At 41.6% G+C, this 20802-nt stretch overlaps 1 protein-coding gene across 2 annotated transcripts in view; it reads right to left on the bottom strand.

Annotated features, from left to right (window-relative positions):
- Nucleotides 1–7799, bottom strand: part of LOC118443541 (LIM domain only protein 3) — a 73976-nt gene extending 66177 nt beyond the window's left edge. The window contains exon 1 of one of the 2 annotated variants that reach the window (XM_035870700.2): nucleotides 7710–7799. The gene's annotated coding sequence lies outside the window, so the exon portion shown is untranslated. Of the gene's footprint in view, nucleotides 1–3576; nucleotides 3967–7709 lie in introns of those variants that run through there. The other variant, XM_035870702.2, reaches the window with a different exon arrangement.
- Between the last annotated feature and the right edge of the window lie 13003 nt (nucleotides 7800–20802).

Here is a 20802-nt window from a genome sequence, read left to right as displayed (position 1 = left end):
CGTTAATTTTTACGTGTCATCGTTTTAGAAGGACAAGACAAGAACGATCTAATAAAAGATTTCCCTTATATTTCTTTGTTTTTTTTTTCTTTTTTTTTTCTTTTTTTTTTCTTTTTTTTTTTTTTAAGACGAACAATAGACCAGAGATATCTAGGGTAGATTTTTGATAAAAGCGAAAAAAGGGGAAGAAACGCAAGTCTCGGTTGAAAATTTGACGCAACTTGCTCGTTCGCGTGCCCCCGTTTTATTTTACACGTAGCAAAAGAATTCGAGCCACTGCGCCCGAGCCGAAAATTCCGGACGGATTTTCCGTCGGTCGGTTCTGTTGTTTCGGTCTCCGGCTAACCCAGCCTCAGCGGACTGCAACGCAATTAAATTAAATGCTTCGGATTAATTGTTCGAAAGCAGTTAAATTAGTTGCGTTTGTTTTGCCCGATTTTTGCGCAATCTCGCTGCGGAATGTGCGAGACGCGCGCACCGAGGGAATTTCGTTACCCGTTGCACACCTCCCCACTTCCTCTCTTTCTCTCTCTTTCTCGCTCTTCCACGTCTCGCGGTATTATCGAATGCGTATAAAAGCGTATTCGCGTTGTTTCCGCACGATGAAAATATATTTGCGATCGTAAACCCCCTTTCTTTCAAATTGCACGACGAAAATCCTTTCATTCCCGTGGTATTAATTTATTTCGACCTTGAGGATAGTCCATCTTTAAATATTTTTAAAAAATACCTCTCAAGAATAATATTTTAAAATATCCATTGAAAAATTAATGTATCTCGTCGAATAACATATTGCAATTGATCAAATGCCAAAAAAAGAAAAAAAAATAAAAGAAAAAAGAAAAGATGTAACTATATTCATTCACGTTGCTATTAAATGTATAAGTAGTATTAAATGTTATTAAGGACGAAGTATATCTTTGACGAAGAATACGCCTAGAATCCAAGACGTCGTCCAATCTCGAGGAGGCGCATCCACGAGCCAATAGGAGGGAAGGGTAATCCGAGAGGCAATACTCTAGGTGGGCGCATCCTGGAGCATCCTCCTGCATATTCGGCGCCGACGCCGAGCCACGACTCTTGAGTCGCATTGCTCGGATTCTATCTGAATGCTGGATGCATCTATGAGGAAACCTCGGCTGGCCTCGCTCTATCCGGATACTACTAGACTACCTCGAGATTGCACGAGTAAACGTGCACGCTAGACATGGTTAGACTGGCATCCGGCCGCAACCTCTCGACCTCATCGCGAAGCACGCATTGCGAGCCACGGCTTTCCAGCTTCTCCTACCACCCACTCCTCGTCTCTCCCTCTCTCTCTCTCTCTCTCTCTCCTTCATTTCGCGAGACATTCGAGACATAACAGACTGAGAGATATGCATCATTAGCTTACTTGGATACCTCGATGAGACTTCTAACCACACACTCTGCGATCCCTCGATATGGATTAATTTTAGTTAATCAAGTTCTGTTGTATTATTGCGGAACAGGGAAGTGCAAACACGTTTCGATGTTACGGAAAAATGATTTCCCTTTCATTATTATTATTACTATACTACTCTACAAAGAATGAATAGATACGAGAGATTAAGAATAGAAAGGACTAGATTTGCATATATACATATATATATATATATCTTCTAAGACATAAGATAACCAAAAAGAACTCGGTACGAGGCTCTTTAAATTCACGACGAAAGAGAGATATACCTGGTACTAGTGTTGGAACAGTGCGCATAAGAGAGAGAGAGAGAGAGAGGAAGAGGGAGAGAAAGAAAGAGTGGGAGGGAAAAAAAAAGAGGAAAGACTCGAGTAAGAGGTGGACGTCGCGAATAGGACGATACGCGTTCGTGCGGTCGTTCGTTCGGCCGCATTCCCGGCGCCGAAATTGCATACCTTCCCGTACGAGTATCCATGCTATACGTATACGTAGAATACGTAGGTGGAAACAAACGAATAGGGTTGTCGAGTATCGTAGAGAGGGTACGTAGGATGAGAGAGAGAGAGAGAGAGAGAGAGAAAGAGGAATCCTAGTCGGATGTATACGGAAAGAGGGAAAGAGAGAGAGAAAGAGAGAGAGAGAGAGACAGAGAGAGAGAGAGGAAGAGGGAGGTTCGAGGGTGGATGTAGTGGATCGCTCGGACGTCCGACGCCGAGGGTTTGGGAAGCGTAATCGCTTTGGCCCCTCCACCAACCCCCTCTCGCCCATACCCTAGCTCGCTCGCTATTTATTGCCCGCACTCGGCCGGTTCACAACATAAATATGTTACACCTATGGCCACACCTATGCCCGCTAGCCACCCAAAATTCTTCCTCTCTGTACGAAACAAACGGACCGTGCAAAGATTCGTCCGATCGTGGAAGGGTTTAAACGGGGATCCCCTCTCTTTCTCTTTCTCTTACGGCTTCTCCCCGGTTATATTTCTTCTCGTATTTCTTTCTTTCTTTTTTCTTTTTTCTTTTTTTCTCCCCCTTTTTCTTTCTTCTTCTTTTTTCTACTCCCCTATTTCTTTGCCTTCCCTCCCTCCCTCCCTCCCTCCCTCCCTCCTTCCTTCTCTCCTTCTCTTCATTCTTCATTTAACATTCTTATTCTTAGAACATATCGAACGTTTCCTTCGCGGGAAAATGTATGATCTTTACCATAGCAAAGTGTTACGACTATTGCAATGCAAATTAGATCGTATCATTTACGTTTCACCGGTAGGGAATGAAATTATCGCGAGTTCTTGATTCGAGAAAGTTTTACTTTGCAACTCGACAAAGACACATTCTAGAGTTTTCAGATTTCATCTCAAATAAGACGATTTATATTCCAAGAGAGAGAGAGAGAGAGAGAGAGAGAGAGAGAGAGAGAGAGAGAGAGAGAGAGAGAGAGAGAGAGAGAGAGAATGTCTCGAGAGTTCGACTAGGTTATCTCTAAATGATATCGAGGTAGAGAGAAAATTGTACGTTCGTTAGATACAATTTGATAATCGTATTATTAAAATTAGAATAATTTAAGAAAATAAAAAAAAATATATATATATATATGTCGTTTTATAAAATAAAAAGATATAACGAGATTGTTATGGAATAAACGTAATCGCGTAAGAACTTTTCACGTGGACGTAAATGTTCGTAATAAAAAGGCAAAGGTTCGTTCGAGGAAGCTTTTAAAGATCCATGACTGCGCGTTCGAGTTTAGCGAGATAAAAGAAGGACCAACTGTTGAATATCGTTCTCCCCCATGATGAGCGAAGCGACACGAGCGGAGGAAACACTTCGTATCGATCGGCGAATCCGTGTCTCTCTCTCTCTCTCTCTTTCTCTCTCTCTCTCTCTCTCTCTCTCTCTCAATCTATCTCTTTCTCTTCCATACGTGAGTAAAGTTTCAACAGTCGTCGTCGTCGTCGTCGTCGTCGTTCTCGTTGTATCACGGATACATGCTAGTTTTATTTTATACGAGGATTAAATTGAAAATTATTGAATACATTGATCTATCGACTATGAAATAATATGTCACGATGAAAATACAATGGATTAAGAGAGAGAGAGAGAGAGAGAGAGAGAGAAAGAGAGAGAGCGAAAAAAACTCACGTCTCATTTGTCGATCTGGAGGAACACCACCAACAGGTCGGTCAAGCTCTATCTTTTTCTCTCTCTAGTTTCGTTTTTCCGGGTAATCAGGATGATCCTTCTCCTCCGGACTGGAATGATTAACTGTCGATCTTGTTGTCAACCATCAAGGAAAATAAAAGGAAAGAAATAACGAACGAATGAACGAACGAACGAATGAATGAACGAACGAACGACGTCGAAATAAAATCATAGAAAACGTAGAAATCTCGGGAGATAATTATCGGATATTTTTAAAAGGATCTATCGAACGCGCGCGAAATTTTCGTTAAATCGCGTTTCCCGAACGGGCTTTAAAGCTCGGCGTAGCCCCGCGACGTGCACGTGCAACTCGGACGCGTGGCACGTGGTGTTTGCCGGAGTGGCTCGACTCGAAAACCGCTGAGCAGAGCTTGCAAGCTCTCGTGCTTTCATTGGACGATGGGTGGAAACTGCGCATGGTTGCGGGTGTGGCCAGAGCTTAAGGGGCGGAATAAGCTCCCGGTGGCGATAGGACACCCCCCGAAGAGGGCACGTCTTGGGGGTGGTTACGATTCGACGCTCTACCCCACCGAACTAACTGACTCTCTTTCTCTCTCTCTCTTCTCTCTCTCTCTCTCTCTCTCTCCTCTCTTTCTGCCAGAGAGCTTTTTCCTTAAGCTTCGAACGAGCGCGAGAACGGCTTTTGCTCTTTAGCCACGGCTTTGAAACTTGTGCGGCTCCGACTTCGAAGTTCTCTTATAAGATGGAGAAAGAGAGAAGACGTATATCTCCATTTCTACTTGGACGATTTCCTGCAATTAGATAAAAACTACAAATCCAAAACGGTGGAGGAACATTTACGAGGTTTTCTTTTTTTTTTTTTTTTTTTTTCTTTTTTATTGCTTATCGTTCGCTTCGAATGATATATTTCATTCCATTTATTTTCATAATTATTTCAATATCGGCTTGTTTAAAATCTTTAAAAAAAAAAATTTCGTATTAGAAGAAAAGCATAATTTTCTAAAGGAATTAATCATTCAAGAGTTATTCGTCGCAGTTTTGCGATATGACGATCGTGAAAAATAAAAGAAAGAAAAAGAAACTGTGCGTTGAAACGTTCTCGTAGAGAACAACGTGGATCGAAATCGAGAACACGAAGAGTGACTCTACTTACGAGGCAAAACTTAACGATCTTGGAAAAATCGGCATACGAATCGACGTCATAATTACCTTTTCATTTTTGTAGCAACAGGTGGAGAACGGTGCGATAGCTCGCGATGTAGCAACTAAAAAAAAAAGAGAAAGAGAGAGAGAGAGAAAGAGAGAGAGAGAGAGAGAGAGAGAGAGAAAGCGAGAAAAGAGAAGAGGAGGCGTGTACGAAGGTAACAGGCCGGTAGCAAAATTCCGCTCGAAATCGCGAGTTTTGGTATTTCGTTGGAGGTCCTGAAAACATTGAGAGGGAGAGAGAGGTCTGAGGGGTGGAAAGGGTAGATTTGGGGACGGGTGAAACGTGGTATACGCACGACCGTTTAACAAATCGGGCCAGCTCGTCAATGTTTGACGAGGTCGCATGTCGATGGTAAAACGAAAGTCTAATCACGGCTGGTCGATAAATAAATCGTACTAGCTAAACAGCCAAAGTCAGTTAGAACGAGGTGGTTTGACCGAAACGCGAGTGGGCGGGCGTGGGGGAGGGGGGGTGGTAGTGGCTGGAGAATCGATGGGGTTGAAGGGGGTTAGAGGGTGACGAGAGAAAGAGAGAGAGAGAGAAAGGGGAACTTTCCATCACGTATTTACACGGTATGCCTACTGATTGGCGCACTCGCGTACGCCCGTTTTAATGATTTACCCTTGGAGAATGGCATTTGCGCTATAACGGCGTGACGTAATTTATTATCGATTATCGTTCGCGCCGAATAAACATCGCTTTAATTATTCACGGCGTCGAGTGCGCGGACCGCTTTCGTTCGCTTTCGGACGACGACGAGTTTTCCGACGATTATTTTTGAAGAAAGAAAACCAATCGATCGTTTCGTCGATCGAACGTCAATGAAGAGAAGAATCGGTCCGAGTTCAAAAATACTATCCTCGAGCGATAGGAAGGTTAAAACGAAAGAGACTATATCGATTAGAGAGATAATTGAAAAAGAAAAAGAAAAGGAAATATTTCAAAATATATCTATAATCGATTTTAAATTCTTTCACTATTGACAAGTAATGCATTAACGAGTAAATTATCTATAATTATCTTATAACAACTTGCCTATCTCTCTCTCTCTCTCTCTCTCTCTCTCTCTCTGTTCTCTTATCTTTTCCAATGTGATGCTATTTTTCGTTAATATAAATAAGGAAGCTCGAATAACTTTATGTAATAAGGAAATTTGCGAAATAACAAGAGATCTAATTTGATCTCGAAAGAGAAGACGAATAGATCGGAGCCAAGAATCGAAGAAAAGATTGATATCGCTAAGAAGGGATGCATACCTTCGTCCTAATCGAATGATCAAGACGACGATCTCTATTTCCATAGCGACTGTACGTCCCTTTTGCTAGACGAAGAAAGCTTAATATTTAAGTGGTCTTCGTCTCGGCGCTCGCCAGTTATATGACGTTCATTATTGATTAATTGCAATTATGCGAGTTCCGCGCGCGGAAGAGAGATATAAATAGAAAGAGAGAGAGAGAGAGAGAGAGAGAGAGAAATGAAGATAGAGTGGAAGGTTCGAAATGGATTTAACGATCGTCGTTTCATAAATTCGCAATGACGGACGAATCCGCCTCGCGAGTTCGCGCGAGCCGCCATGAGCGACGTGTCATTTATCGTATAACGGCTGAACATTTATGCGCGCGTTCGTGTCGCATAATTGCAATTAGAATGGAATTCATTTACATCGACCGACATTCGATTTGTTCCGGGGAGGAAAGCTTCGATTTACATGCGCTCGCATTCGACTACTATCGGCCCGGACGGCCGTCTGGATTTATTTCGATGAACGTCAATCCCGCGGCCGTAGCGCGATGTAAATGAGATTAGATTAGCCTCTGTCATATAACAAACCCCTTGGATGCTTCCATTTAGTTGTTGCGGTTGAAGGATAACACCCTATTGAATTTTACGTCCTTTTAAATACTTTCTTTTTAGCTTTTTCATCGATTCTTTTATACTCGCTAATTGATCGGTTCTACGAATAAAAACAAATCGCAGCCGATCATTTTTATATCAAGTATGTTCTTTTTTTTTCTTTTCACACTTTAATCCTTTTACCGTACACTAAGGAGAAGGTTCATACTCGTTCGTCTTAATGAACTAAATTATCTTCATCGAATCAACGAATACGTTGATAATTACTAAGTAAAAGACAAATAATTTCTCTATCTCCAAACGTTAACTCGTAGGATAGCTAAACAAGAGAACGAAGGAGAGAAACGATATTCGAGCCACGAAACAGAAATTTATTTTATTTCCTCTTACGCATACAAGCGCGTGTGGTAGCAAGCGAGAGCGCGTAAACGGAATCACGTTCCCTCGGAATTCGACGTTATCCGAGACGATCCTCCGCGGCTCGAGTTCGAAGCGAAATTTCATTTTGATTTTTCGGAAACGGCTTGCGTGGACTCGTGCTCGCGATAGCACCAACAGTGCGATGCGCTGGGATTAAAAGCTAATACGAGCGATCCAATTTAATTGAGCGATTAACAGCTAAATAGCCCGCCTGGTCGCTTTCTCTCTCTCTCTCTCTCTCTCTCTTTCATAAACGTATATATATATATACATATATATATATATATATATAAATACACGCGCACACATACACGCCTCTCCCCAATTTCACCATTTCCCCAAACATGCTCGCGCCACTACCTAGAGCAAATCGTCCGTGGTGCCGTCCAACTCGTTGGAAAATATAATTCAAAGATATTTATGGCTGGATTACCGCCGGAATTGGGTATCTAATATACATGACCGCTCCTGCGGTTTGGCTGGACACGAAATGTCCATCGGCCATATTCATGTTCCTACGAGAACAACCTATTTTTGTCTGCTTAACCTAAAAGGCCAAATATAAAGGGACGATCTTAGAGATAGTTCTTAAAATAACAATCTGATTCTCGAATCGCATTTTAATACTTACGAAGATCGAGGTAATGTCGTAGAATCGCGTTAGGGAAAACGCGGAGACAACAGTTTCTCCGCTATCTCCACGAAGGATTAGCCGCAATTGATAGCCACGTTTGGTAGAGGGACGTGTACGCAAAGCCGGCTTTACACGACGGAGAAAAGTTGTCCCGAAGTATCCGACTTCGTTCGTTTAAATTGTCATCTAGAATGGGAAGGTCAGAAATATATAAATACATACAGTGTATTTATGTGTACGATAAATACGAACTTGGGATAGGAGAAATGTAAACAATGAGTAACCTTTCTTGGAATTTATCTGACGCACTATTATTCGTTAGTTTTGTGGCAGAATAGTATCGTGTTGAATCTAAAGGTCGATGGATCGGGTGATACGTGTCAAAGATAGAATTAATTGAAAGCAGCCGGTGTGTGCGGGCTCTCTCTCTCTCGTTCTCTTTCTCTCTCTCTCTCTCTCTCTCTCTCTCTCTCTCTCTCTCTCTCTCTCTCTCTCTCGTAGATTCTCTCGTACCTCCGGCAAGGGTAATTTTGATTCGGAGTTAGCGTTATAGGAGGGTAGTGTCCAGTGTCCTGCAGTGTCGTCCGGTGGTTAGTGCCGAGCCAGATGTCGCCGTAAGCGTGACGTCACTGGTTAACTACCCCCTCACCTTCAACTCCGACAGCATCGGTACGGTCCAGTAGTATCGTCGTCAGCACCACCACCATCACCGACGTCACCACTACCACTACCACCAGCATCAGCGTCACCGTCACCGCCATCGCAGGTCTCCCACTACGGCAACGGATACGATATACGAGGATGATTCTGATTAATTACCGATAGTTACGCAAGCTGACGCCACTCCGTCGACAACCCTCGTTCGCTCACTCGGTCGCCAGCCAGTTTTGCCAGAGACTCTCGGAAACTTTACATCGGTGGTTTTTAAATCGTAAATAATTGCCCGTTACGCTTCGACCGGTTTTTTAATCGACGCTTCGTCACACTCACCCAGCGAGATATGTCTCTTTTTATTCTCTCTCTCTCTCTCTCGGTTTTCTTTTTCTTTTTTTTTCTCTTTTCACTTCTTTTTTCATCCTAGAAAAAGGTAGGAAAAGGAAAGAATGAAAATTGATTTATAAAGATCAGAATCCGTTCGCAAAGAGTAATTGGGAAGAAAAAAAAAAAGAACAAAAAAAGAGAAAGGAAACAAAAAAATACACTTTATTATTCCTCGCGAATATGGAAAAATATTGAGATATTAATGGTTAAAATTAATGATCTGTTTGGAATGTAAGATAAAGGGGCGGCGTGGGAAGGGGAGAGAGTATCATCGATCCTGGTATAATAATCGAAAGAACTATCGAGTCCCATTGTTCCTCGGGATCGGTTCTCGCACGGGCGCTTATCGATTCAACGTATGAGAGGGATGGGTCGAGGTTGAGAGTTTGGGTTTGGGGTCGGGGGTGGTGGGCTTAATTCGTCGGAGGATTCGACAGTGTGAGTGCGTGGAGCTCGCGTGGCTCGCTGAAGGGAAGGGTGAGAGAAGGGTGGAGAAGAGTGCATGGGAAGGATTGTTATTTGAGAAGGGATGGAAAGCGCGTGCGAGCAAGCAAGAGCAGCAGTAGCAGCAGCAACGCCAGTGGTGGACCCGTAGCATTCGCGAGGTGCATCGGGTCGCGGCTGATCGGACCGCCAATATTTGGCAATTACGAAATATGAGTTTACATTTAATAATTGCGGTAAACACCGGCGAATGTACGCGTACGCGCCTGGTGTCCATAGAGGAGAGAGAGAGAGAGAGAGCGAGAGAGAGAGAGACTCGTGCTTGTCGAGGGTGAGAGGAGAACAACGAGATACGGTCGAGGGATGATTTTCGATTTACCCTCCACTATGCGCATTATTCCACGATGCGGCTCGCGATAAGCTTCACGTTCGATCCTCTCACCCCTCAAACCGTATCGTTTTCTCGCTGTTTTCCTCTCTCTCTCTCTCTCTCTCTCTCTCTCTCTCTCTCTCTCTCTCTCTTTATCTTTGTTTTTTTTTTAACGAGCTAACTGAACAGACACATTTCCTAGCATCATTCATTTCCTATTACTTTGATTTATAATTCTTTTTCAGTATTTCATACTGTTCCATTAGAAATATTCAACAATTTTTGTTTTGAAATCTCTTTATTTTCTCGCTTATATCTATGATTTTTCTTTCTTTCTTTTCTTTTTTCCCCCACCTCTCCCCTCCACCCTCTTGATTCGGAAAAAAATCATAATCGACGAGTTTCGAGGGACGTACATACCGTCCGTGTCCATGTATGCATTGCACAATGGACTTTTGTAAATTCGTTGAACGTTTTAATTGAAATTCAAAATTACACATGTTTCTTCTTAATGAGTTACGTTTGATCCACGTCAGCGCTAAATAATAATTACGTATTGATTAAATATTTCTTTTTTTTTTTTTTTGTTTTTTTGTAAATAGTACGCCTTAGTAATAAAACGAATAATAAAGAAAGAAAGAAAGAAAGAGAAAGAAATTTGAACGAGTCACGATTAAGGGATGACGCGTTATAAACGATAGGGCTCTTGTCAACGGCACGCTTTCGAGATGCGCATCGGATGCTTCCCTTTCTGATGTTCGTAGATGAGCCGTACCACCCTGTCCCCTCCAGTCATCGTTTCTTCGTACTTGTTCGCTTACGCACGCACGCACGCACGCACGCACGCAAACAAAAACGATAGTACGCGCACGTCGAACTCCCCTCCCCTGCACCTCGATTCCCGTCCCGCACTCACCTCTCGTCTCGTGTCTACTCTCACAAAGCATCGGCCACAATTCGCCTAACCACTCGAAACCAACGTGTGTAGAAGAAGGGAGAGCGAGCAGGAACACGCGGGCGCAATTACCCGACATAATCGAGTCCCTATCGTTCCCCCTTAACCCCCGTCCACCTTTCTCATCTCATCTCTCGCCTCTCTCTTTCTCTCTCTCTCTCTCTCTCTCTCTCGCTCTCTTTCATTCTCGTACGCACGCTCATACTCATATGTATATATATGTATGTACATATGTAGAAAAATGTTTCGATTTTATTTAAATTCAATTTTTAGTTGAACGATCGCTTTGATGCTTACGTTCAAGATTTCAATGCTGGAAAAATGTAGAGAATATTTGTCCGATTTAGCGAGGAAACGAGAAAACTTGTCGACGCGTTATTAAAAATTTACGCCGCGTTTAAAACGCCCGTTTCATAGGGTGTACGAACGAAAAAGGGTGCGCGGCCAATTGATTCGCGGGTACAAACCGATCGATCAGAAAAATATTGAGAGAGAAAGAGATGAAGTTATTCGCACGGGCACGCGTGTCGGAATAAAGTTTGGGTCAACATTTCGTTTTGAATTTAATTCCATTGTTTTCTCGCGCAAATCGTGCCTTCTATTATTACGCCGCCGGCGGGCTTGTACTTTGATTTAAATAAGTAATCGGAGAAGCTATTTCGATTAAATCGGCTCGACAAATACCGATAATAATACATTGAATTATCGAAAATCGCGATACCGTGCATAATGAACATCTACGTATATACGCGACGAATACACGCGCAAACACATAGACGTACGAATCGTATGCAGAAAATGTCGATTGAAATAATAAAAATTCGAGAGAGAGAGAGAGAGAGAGAGAGAGTGACAGAGAAGGAGAGATCGAGTTTACGAACTCATCGTGTATTTTTGTTTCGTTTCGTTTTAATTTTATGTGTCTTCTTTTTATTTCTTTTTTTTTTCCCCTCTTCGTGAGACGTTATTAAAAGACGTCGAATAAATGTAATAATTTTTTGCGGAATATTCGTTCGGAATAGGAAAAGTATGAGGTAGAAGGAGAGAGAAAAAGAGAAAGAGAGAGGCACATACTATTAATGACGATGTGATCGATATTAGCAAATATTTCCCGCGGGATGTTTACCGAGGTCGCCAGAATCGATAGCGTACTTGCGAGCGAAGCGTGTTATCGTCGCTGACATTTATTCAAATGTAATATCTTGTCTGCCGGCGAAGATTACCTGTTCGGGAAATGCGTCCCACCGGTACGCGACTTTCTTTTCCACTCTTTTCCGCTTGTACTCGTACGTAGATACAGACCAGGATCGCGAACGGGCCCTTTCCTTTCCCTTCTCTTCTCTTCGAGAGTTACGCATAATATTTTTCGATTAATATCAAATTTCTTCGTGTTCAATCTCAAGCTTCGAGAACGCACATCGATCTCTCCTCTTTCTCTCTTCACAATCATTTTTTTTCATTTTTTGACAAGCAAACGAACGGGATTTAATTCGTCGACAAGCGTTCGTGCAAAATGTTACAAAACATTTAACGATAATACTAACTGTATTTCCAATAAAAAAGAAATATATATATATATATATATTATTCACGCGTGATATTAATTGCGAAATACAAATGTCGAAAGTGCACGTGTTAATGCTTGAAATATTTGACATCATCGATGTGATATTATCGATAAGGTAAGGTAGGAGAAGAGGAGGTGTGTTATTAAAAAACTGTTTAAGGTAGAAAGTTGAAGGGAGGAAAGGGAGAAAAAGAATCGGGAGAAGTGGAGAGGGAAAGAGGAGGGAGAGAGGGAATGTTCTGCCAATGTACCAACGTAGTTGGAAAACTTTTCGAAGCACTCTCGGCGCAAGCTGTTTCTCCTCTAGGATTTCGCGCCTTTTTCCAATTTCTTAAAGAGCCGCGACAATTTATGTGAGGCGTGTTCATAAAGTACTGCACTCACCCTTCCCCACGTTTTTTACCTTTTCTTTTGCCGGCGAAACCTTCCCCTTCTCTTTTTCTCTCTCTCTCTCTCTCTCTCTCTCTCTCTCTCTCTCTCTCTCTCTCTCTCTCTCTGTCTCTCTCGCACGCACGCACCGTACTAGATATAGACTTTTTAAAAGTAACTTCGGTACGTCGTATTTCTCGATACTTATTAGCTTTTCGCGACACGACTTCGCGTACGTGCCCTTCCTATGTATGTACGTATCTCGAAAGACGTGATAAACTTTTCTAATATACAGTTGCGTTCTCGAATGCCACCTCTCCTCTTTTCCAAACGATTTTCACGATCGAGAGTAATCGTAAATTAATCCTCGTACTACGGGTATGTGTATGGGAAAAGGTGGCTTCGTTTTTCTTTTTTTTTTAGTTTTCCTTTTGTCTTTCTTTTTTTCCGACTGGCATTTTTTCTCTTCCTTTTTTCTATTTCTATTTCTAAATTTCTATTTCTTTTTTTTTTTTCTTCTTCTTTCTCCTGATCTCTTTTTATTTTTATTTCGTTTCGTTTTGTTTCTCTTTTTTTCTCTCGTTTTTTTTCTTTTCATTTCATTTTAAAAGGCAAAGCACGAGCCTTCCTCGCTCTACTTATTTTCAATCGGGGGAATAGGACAGCCTGGAGTAGGAGTAGGACGAAAAGTGTACATCGGAATAACCAAGAGCAACGACGTGATCGTATGTGGATACTTTAGGAAATTGATCAGGGGGGTAGTAAGGGGGTAGCTAGATGGTTAATGCTTTCTCCGCGACGTGGCAGCACCCGTGCCTCGTAAGGACGGAATTCGTTTGGCGACTCCTCGTCTCTCGTTTTCTTTCTTCGTCGCGTCTTTTCGATTAATTTAAAACAAGTTTGGTATCTGAAAAACAAAACAAAAAAGATAAGAAAGAAAGAAAGAACATACGACTCGTGATTGAAAAATATATAAAAGTAATAATAAGGAATTTGCATTTGGAATGAAAACTTTCGAAGTACGGATGTGGAACATATATATATATATATATATATATATATATATATATATATATATATACATATATATTTATATACGGTGAAGATTATATTTTTATTGATAAAGCAAAAGTAAATATGTTTCGTCAAGATTTTAACAACGCGATCATTTACATAATTACGAAGATACGAACGAACGAATGTATCATACGTAATTCATAGTTGTAACTATAGTAATGAATAGAGTTCTCGAATGGAGTTATATTCCTACCTGTGCTTTTGGAAAACGATGAAGTGGATCGAAAGGATGGTCGTGATACGAGCAATGCAGGACCACTGGCCAAGCTTCGTCCTTCTCTCTTCCACACAGAGGCGCACGCACACTGACACATACACACACACACACAGACACACAAGCGCGCGCGCAAACACACTTGGACTACTATATAACACGGTAAATCTCCGAAATGCGGCGAGCAACGTTAAACGGCGATGGTGATTCGTAACAGGACTCGGCTCTCGCGAAATTCCTGAATTAACAAATTCGATTCAAGCGGAGAACGGGCTTTTCGCGAGTCCTCGACGGACGGAAAATATCCTCGAGGTAATTACGTGGTGAATCGGAAGAGAGAGAGAGAGAGAGAAAGTTACCCGCGACTCGGCTTCGCTAGCGGCGTTAATGAATCTCCATAGATTAATCCAATTAAAGGGAAGGATGGTCCGCTTATTGCGAAACTCAGTAGCGTCGATTCGAATAAGAGCTTTTATGTATAACATACATATAATATATATATATTTATATATATATATATATATATACATACATAACGCCTCGATAAGCACCGTGTGCCGTGTATATAAAGTATGCGCAAAGATAAGAAGAAAAAGGAGTCGAAAGAAAGAAAGAAAGAAAGAAAGAAAGAAAAGAAGGAAGGAAGGAAGGAAGGAAGGAAGGAAGGAAGGAAGGAAGGAAAGGAAGGCAGAAGAAACGAAATTGAAGTGGGCAGCGAGTTCGCGATAGAACGCCCTTATCCTTCCAATAATCGCTTGGAATAGGGAATACGGCGATTTGCGTAAAAGATTCAGCAGATTACAATTAATTCGGGAAGCTAACGAGCCTAGAGCAAACCGAACTCCTCCTACCGCGTGTTGCGGATTTCGTTAAAAATTTATGAGAGCCTTATCGATCGATTTTTTCCCTTTATTAGTTACCTGAAATCTCTCTCTCTCTCTCTCTCTTTCTCCTTTCTTCCTCTATATGTTTTCTGAATAATACGTGGAGAAATATAGTACGTCGATATAACGGCATAGTTGATGATAGCAACATACACGTTACGTACGGCAAAAGAAAAAGAAAGATAGATAGATAAATAGAAAGAAAGAAAGAAAGAGAAATAGATGGAGGTATAGAAAGGGCAGAAGCATATCCAGGAGTATGACCGTAGGTATAGCTGGCAAGCTAGCGGCACTTATACTTACGGTCGAAACGAACAAGGATGGCTTGCAAGAAGGGTCTCTCTACTACTTTCTTCCTTTCCAATTAAAATTCAACGCCCGTCGGACGGCCCGTGTAATTGGCCGAGATCTCTTTAAGCGAGAAAATTAACCAGAAGGGGTTGTCGAGGTTGGCGAAGGTTTAACCGGCTGCCGTGGAAAGAGGAAGGAGAAGACCGAAGGGGGAGGGAAAGGGGGACTTGAAAGGGGGTGGTGGAAGTAGAAAGACGAAGAAAGCAGAGTCCATTTTACCCCTATTTTCCTTCCACTCGGTCCCTCCTCCTTCTCCACCACCTCTCAGTCCCATCACCGCGAGCTGCCGCGTAACGTCAGCCCCCTTCCCACCCACACCCCCTTCTCCCTCTCTCTCTCTCTCTCTCTCTCTCTCTCTCTCTCTCTCTCTCTCTCTCTCTCTCTCTTTCCTCGAGGGCAAAAATCCTGCCAATAAATAAATTTAAATACATGAATATCTAAAACCAGGCCCCTTCCGACGAATCTGATCGTGGCTTTGCGCTACTCGACGGATAGCGATGGTTCTATATGTATGTATCAACCGACCTACGCGTTCTCGTTTTCGTTCTCTCTTTTTCGGTCCCGCGTTAAGCCGATAATGTTTTTGAAAATGTCGAGAGACTCTGTTCGTCCGACGTTGCTTTGACAGGATCCAGACATCCCAAAGCTTTTATGCAAGCCCTTTCTACCGAGTATGTTAGAACGTGGCCTATCGTTTTATACGCTTGTTCCATTACGTCGTTTCGATCTTCGGAGTTAAAGTTCTCTGAGGAATACGAAGGTGAATTCGACGAGTGGAGGATGTCAATGTGTAATCGGACGAGTACACGAGCTCGAACCTCGTAATCGTAGAATTAAAAACGAACGATCCCTTTCTCTCTTTTTTTCGTTTTTTTTTCCTCCATTTACAATTAAACGTTCTAAGAAGCGGATACAGATATAGGTCGGTACTTATCGTTTGTTTCCTCTGAACACAAAAGTAAAGATTTTATTGCCTTTTATTTCCCCCTCACCATCCTTCTACATCCCTCACCGAGAGAGAGAGAGAGAGAGAGAGAGAAATAAAAGAGATGCTCTCCTCATTTCGATCGGACGAATCGTCGTCAACGTTCGTCGATAGAAATTTTTCAGAGTCTAATTAAACGCTTTTTTACGATTTGGAAAAGAAAACGGATAGATAGATGTTACTTTTTTCTTTTTCCTTTTTCTTTTTCTCTTTCATTCGATAGCAGGGAAGTTTTACAAGTAAGGGAACGTCGACGAAATTCGTTAGACGAGGCAGGTAGGGCATCATGTAGATACAGAAGCGACGGTAGGAGGATGATAGCGACGTAGAAGGTAACGCGAGCGCGCACAACCCTATATCATCGAGCTCGAGAGTGAATCGTCGAGCTGAGCGCCCGTCAATGACGTCACGAGATTCTCATTGCGCTTCCATGCCGATCCGAGTCCTCTCTCGCTCCCCTCCGGAGGGCGGACGACATAAAACCATGTAATTAGCTATACAGCCCTTGTCCGTATTGCCCTGTCAGTGGTGCGGAGCACTTTAACGTTAGCGGTGCGCGCGCGAGTGAGAGCGAGAGAGAGACAGAGTGAGGGTGGGAGGGAGAGGGAGAAAGCAGGACGAAAGCATACCGACTGTGGTGGGGTACCGCGTTTTCCTCTGGATAGTAGCCGACACGCGGGGAAGAGGGTTAGAGCTTCGGTGAGGAGGAGGAGGAGGAGGTGGTATAGGTGGGGCTTCTGCTACTACTGCTAGAGGAGGATGAGGAGGAAGAGGGGGAGGAAGAAGAAGAGGAGAAGGGAGCTCTATGAAGTACCCGCTAATTAATACCCCTAATTGCACCGACCCCAGCCTATAGCGAGCTACGCCAGGGCCGTACGAAGATATCGTCGTTGCTACTACTACTACAGTACCACTACTATTACTACACTATTACTATCATCGCGCATATACATAAATATATATATATATATATATATATATATATATATATACATCGTCATGTAGTACGATTCACTTTAGTTTTTCTCTTCTCGCCGGTGAACTCTTTGATTTCGTTCTTAAAACTAAAACTTGTCCATTCTCCTATCGATTTTATATACGAGAGATAATCGATCGTTTTAGGATAGTCTAGGATATTATTGATTAAAATGTAAATCAATGACGAGAGATTTATCGTAATCAATTAATAATTATATATATACAAAGATGATCGTTATTAACGAGAGGTATCGTTACGGTTGAACTTTTAAGACGATTGGTATCCTCGAGTACACGACCTTGAAATCTAAAAAGAGAAAGATATAGAGAGGTATTACCTATATCCTTTCTTTTTTCCATCTAGGATTTTTACGAGCGAGTTGCCATTCGCGCTACAAGTGCCGTCGTCGTGAGGCTTGTACCGTAAAGTCGGCACAAGCCTTCGAGTTTAAATCGTCGTAAGTACGGCTTGTAAAAGCTATGCGAAGAGTCGAACCTTCTCTCTCTCTCTCTCTCTCTCTCTCTTTCTCTTGGTCTCTTTTTTTCCTCTCTTTTTCTTTCATATCGACACGAGCGTTAAGTTATAGCGCTATCCTCGCAACATGTCGCCGGGTCTTGTTCGACAAACTTTTCAATGCCGATATATATTTTCCTCGGGCCACCCTTTTATGAGCTGTTGAGCCAGTCCTTCGCGAGCGACTCAGCCGGCTCTGTAAGCCGATTCGATCGTATCGATTTCTTTGCCACTCGCCTCGCCTTTCTGCCTCTACGCGTCCCTTTTCTCTCTTTCTCTCTCTCTCACTCTCTCTCTCTCTCTCTCGCTCTCTTTCTTTCCCTTTTTTATTTTTCCTTCTCTGTCCTTGTTCGACTCTCTTACTCCTCGTAAATCCTTCGAGCGATGGAAATAAGAAAGGTAGCGGGAGATACGTCCGTTTGAAAAGAAATTATCCGCATTTGAAACTGAATAGCCGTTTAACCGGAAGAATACCGATAAGAAAATCTAAACGATCTGATGATTATCCAAAACGTTTAAGGCGAAAAACTTGAACGAAGCGTGACAAAATGATCTTAGATCAATAGGGAAAAGGAAAGAAAAGAATAACAAAAAAAAAAAAAAAGAGATATTAAATTTTTATTGCATAGATTCAATCGATAAAAATTATTATCATCGAGATGATACTTATCATTGGCAAAACGTTAGACGTTAAACTTTGATGACAGAGAAATTTCGTAGAAAGGATAGAGAAAGGAAAAAAGGAAAACAATGAAAGAACATCGTCATGTCGTAGATGAAAAGGCAATGAAAAGTCGCAAGTATTCTGGCATCGGCGCGCGCAAATTGCCGCGAGGTAACGCATTATGGGGACGGTTAACGAGTGTGGTTAACCAGCTCGCCGGAAAACTGTGGTGTCGCCCTTTAATATATACGTTCCCATTTTCAGTCCTCTCGTTCTATGTCTGGGCATATGTTGTCCAAATACCAACTAAAACGTATTCTATTCCAACAACCCCTTTGACATCTTTCCTTTGACGACGATTCGTCTTACGTATCGTCTTCTCTTCTCTCTCTCTCTCTCTCTCTCTCTCTCTCTCTCTCTCTCTCTCTCTCTCTCTCTCTCTCTCTCCTCTTTCATCTTCGTTTCTTACAATTTTATTTCGCATTAAACGTTAATAATATTTAAAAGATACGAAACATTACGTACGTAGATATATGAGTTAAGCTGAGATGGGGAATGAACGAAACTTAATAAATTTTTATTTTTTTATACTTATTCTTTTGCTTTTTTTTTGTTTTTATTTTTTTTTGTTCTTCTTTTTTTTTTTTTTTGTACAGACGAAATGATTCTGGCACGTAGCTATGAACGCGGTACCGTACAAAATAATCAAACAAATGCGGTTAACAACGCGTTCGTTAGTTATCGTTTGCCAAATAACGAGGAGTATCGTATGAGCGATTGTACATGCCGCTTTAATTGAACTCGGATTCATTTTCAAGTGTTCCGATAATAGAATTCGATTCTCCTGCGATAAATGGTTCATGTTAACCGTAGCTTTGTAATAAAAATATCACACAAAAAAAAGAAAAAAAAGAAAAAAGAAGAAAAAAAAGAAAGATTATAAAACGTCATATTTTACTCGGCTTTGTTTCTTCGTTTCTTTTTTGTTTCCTTTCTTTCTTTACTTTGTCTTTTTTACTTCTTTTTTCTTTCTTTTTTTTCTTTTTTTTGTTTTTTTTTTTTTTTGTTTTTATTCAGGATTCTTGCCTGTAATCAAACTTTTATCCGGGGAAAAGTATATAAAAGGGAATCATTTTAGAACGATCGCGAGGTATCGAGAAAACGTTTGTACTGTTTGATTGAAAGCCTGAGGTTTCTCCATAAAACAGAGAGATTCGTTTAAAAAAAAAAAAAAAAAAAAAAAAAAAAGAAAGAAAAGAAAGAAAAAAGAAGAAAGAAAGGAAAATAAAAAAAAGCGCGTTCCATTGTTTTTCGATAAAGTTAATACGTTTCGCAAGATCACCCTGTATATGAATTGAGCGTTAGAACGTATATAGGTACTTACGTATACCCAGGATCCATATATGCATAAATCATTTTCTCTGTGTATAATATTACAGTCACATGAATACATATTATATACACGTATACGTGCATACACATATAGGTTGTCAGACATGCGAGTGTAGATGTATTTCATTGTACAAAGTCGCGTGAGCGGCGCAAGTTAATTAAGAGCCTCTAATGAACCAGCCGCACCGCAAACGACGGCAGCCCGACGCTGGCGTCTCGATCGATTAATTAAAAATCTTGCACGGCGGCGCCGCGACGCTTCGCCTCCGCTCGCTTTGCCACCGCGAACTTTACCTCCTCGTTTCGCATGAGACAAACGAGATAGATTTTCTCTCTCTCTCTCTCTCTCTCTCTCTCTCGTTCGTACGCACGCTCGACTCTCTCATACTATCTCTCCCGATTCCACGATTACGAAGAAATCTTTTCATCGGCGATTAATCGTACTAGCATTTTATATTACCCATAAAATTATTCGTTCGAACGAACAATTTCCTTCCGTCTCGTTGTCATCGTCGTCGTCGTCGTCGTCGTTGTCGGAGGCGGCGGCGTCGTCGTCGTCGTCGTCGTCGTCAAAGCTCTTAAGTGTTGGTTAGCATATTTAAAAAAGAAAATCGATATTGTCGGACATTAATAATGTTCTCTTCGTCGTTGAAGAATTCATATTAATTATCTATTTTCCTCGAACGAGAGTACTGAAACAACGTGGCTGGAGGCTGTATACTCTTATGAGATAATGAAAAAGAAAGAACAAACAAAAAAGGAAAAGCAAAAAAAAAAAAATATTAAAAAGAGAAAAGAAAGAAAAAGATAGAAAAGAGAAAACGATACAACGTAGCGCGACGTATTCCTTACCATCGATCGTAACTTTTATTTCATTATTTTCATTATCCTTCCGCGAGCGTTTTCCACGATTCCCCCGTTTTCGCAGCTAGCTAGTTAGATAGCTACTACTGCTGCTCCTGCTGCTGCCGCTGGTATTACTACTACTACTACTACTACTACTACTACTATTACTACTACTACTACTATTACTACTACTACTACTGCCTCTGCTGCTGCCGCTGCTTCTTCTTTCCCCGAACGGGGAGGAGCCAATTTTACGAGATTAACTTTTATTACGATAGGTGTAATTAATTTCGAAGCGGACCAACCTCCTCCTCGTCGCGGATCCCCTTTTCAAACGATAGCCAATTGTATTATTCCAAGTTATATTCCTATCGGCAAGGGTGTTCTTCCTTTTCGACTTTACCAATTCGTTAGATACATACCTACTTGTTCTCTTATT

The sequence above is a fragment of the Vespa mandarinia genome, chromosome 17 (genome assembly GCF_050613455.1).
Source record: "Vespa mandarinia isolate Hongniang chromosome 17, ASM5061345v1, whole genome shotgun sequence".
NCBI classification, from domain to species: domain Eukaryota; kingdom Metazoa; phylum Arthropoda; class Insecta; order Hymenoptera; family Vespidae; genus Vespa; species Vespa mandarinia.
The sequence above is the reverse complement of the archived record's forward strand: the minus strand, read 5'-3'. Positions and strand labels throughout refer to the sequence as shown.